This window comes from Rhinichthys klamathensis, unplaced genomic scaffold (assembly GCF_029890125.1).
Source record: "Rhinichthys klamathensis goyatoka isolate OS25496 unplaced genomic scaffold, OSU_Roscu_1.1 h1tg000483l_1, whole genome shotgun sequence".
In the NCBI taxonomy this organism is placed as follows: domain Eukaryota; kingdom Metazoa; phylum Chordata; class Actinopteri; order Cypriniformes; family Leuciscidae; genus Rhinichthys; species Rhinichthys klamathensis.
In genome coordinates, this window is record NW_026606970.1 from 87,474 (window position 1) to 89,933 (window position 2,460).

Consider the following 2,460-nt stretch of genomic DNA (forward strand, 5'->3'; position numbering starts at 1 on the left):
CAAGGTTAGAATCTGTGTCGACATGAGACAGGCCGAGACAGGCCAACACTGCCATTCGACGTGAACGACACATCACTCCCACCATGGACGACGTAATCCACGATTTGAATGGAGCTACAGTTTTCTCCAAGCTCGACTTGACTGCCGGTTACCATCAGCTAGAACTCCACCCAGACAGCAGGTACATCACAACATTCACCACACACCTTGGTTTGAGACGATACAAGCGCCTGAACTTTGGGATATCTTCAGCGGCAGAGGTGTTCCAGAATGCGATCAGCCAGACTCTGCAAGGCATCACAGGAGTGAAAAATCTGAGTGATGACATCATTGTGTATGGCAGAACACAGAAAGACCACGACGACAGCCTCAGAGCTGTGTTCCAGAGACTGAAAGACAGTGGGCTCACACTTAACAGGAAAAAATGTGAGTTCAACAAAGCTAAACTAGAATTTTTTGGGTTCATTTTCTCAGCTGGTGGAATCTCAGCTGACCCCAAAAAAATTGCTGCCATTCAACAGGCTAGCGATCCACAAGACCCGACTGAAGTCAGGAGTCTGCTTGGTATGGCGAATTACTGTGCTCGTTTTATCAAGGACTTTGCTTCCATCTCTGCACCACTACGTGAGTTGACCAGGAAAGATACACTGTGGCACTGGAACCCTGAGCACGCCACAGCGCTACAGGCGATCAAAGACAGCCTGACCAGCAACACGGTAATGTCATACTTTGATCCAGCCAAAGACACAGAGCTTGTGGTAGATGCTAGCCCAGTCGGCTTAGGCGCTATTCTCTACCAAAAGAATCGAAAAGGAGAGAGGCACACGATAGCATACGCCAGCCGTGCTCTCAGTGACGTAGAAAGACGCTACTCACAAACTGAGAAGGAAGCATTGGCCATTGTGTGGAGTTGTGAACACTTCCACCTGTACCTGTATGGCAACCCTTTCATCCTGGTCACTGACCACAAAGCCCTAGAGGTCATATGGAACAACCCGCGTTCAAAACCACCTGCACAGATTGAAAGATGGGGACTGAGACTACAGCCCTACAACATCAAGGTAGAATACAGGAAAGGCGCAGAGAACCCTGCTGATTACATTTCCCGTCACCCCATCTTAATGCAGACAGGCGAAAACACAATAGCGGTGAAAGTTGCAGGAGTGTCAACTTTGTGGCTGAGTATGCCACACCCAAAGCTATGACTCTCAACGAGATAAAAGAGGAAACACTAAAAGACCACATCCTGCAAAAGGTTAGTACCCACATCAGAGACAACACATGGCACAGAATCACAGACGACACACAACATGCTGAAACACTGAAAAAGTACAGACAGATTAAGGAGCTCACCGTGTACCACACTGATGACATCATCCTGCGAGGTACAAGAATTGTCATCCCTGCATCCCTCGAGCACAGAGTGCTACAGCTAGCCCATGAAGGACACCAGGGCATTGTAAACACTAAGACATTGCTCAGATCAAAGACGTCGCCTGCAGAACTGTTGTTCCAGCGGAAGATCCACACAAAGATCCCGCTAATCACCACAACCTGCGATGGCAACACTGATCACATCATCAGAGAGCGGGACACGACTGCAAAAGCAAAAATGAAGTCCAACTCAGATGCGCGCCCGAGGGCTAAGCCAAGCACATTCACTCCTGGTGACAAAGTCATTTACAAACAACCCAAGCATAACAAATTCACTACCCCATTCAACAGCAAGCCATTCGCTGTGTCAGAGGTCAAAGGCTCCAAGATCACAGCGACCAGAGATGGCCATTTCATAACAAGGAATTCTTCCTTCTTTAAAAAGATAATTTCTGAGACAGAGGATGCGCTCACAGATCCTGATGAGGAGAATGAGGACACTGTTGTTGTTGCACCGAGGTATCCCTCTCGAGTCAATCGTCAGCGCCCATCTTACCTAAATGACTATGAGCCTGTTTAAAGAATGTCCACATTTAATCCAGTTGCTTGTCTAATAGACTAGTTTAAATGTTTCTAAGTACTGTTTCTGTGTTCAAAACTGTTTACACAATACATATGAATGTATTTCAACGATTGGAGGTGCTATCCTATGTGATACTGTTAATTCTAAGCATACTGATAAACTACCTTAATGTGAGTTGTTTCAACACAGACCTGAATCATATGTTTATACTTTGTACTGCCGAGTTATGTATACGAATAATATGGTCATTGCGGTTAACAAGTAAATCAGTTACGTGTATCCAAGGCAATGGGTCTGGTTGTTTAAAAAAAAAAAAAAAGAGAGTGTTGTAATGTTCGGTTTGCAACATTAGTATGGTGTTTACGACAGTGACGTATTGTGGTACGACTGCCGTCATTCGTGGTGTACAGGATGTAAACATTAGCCCGCGTGAGCTACCACGAGACGGCTACATGTATGATATCTGTATGTGTGATAACTGTCGAACATATCGTCACAGTAAA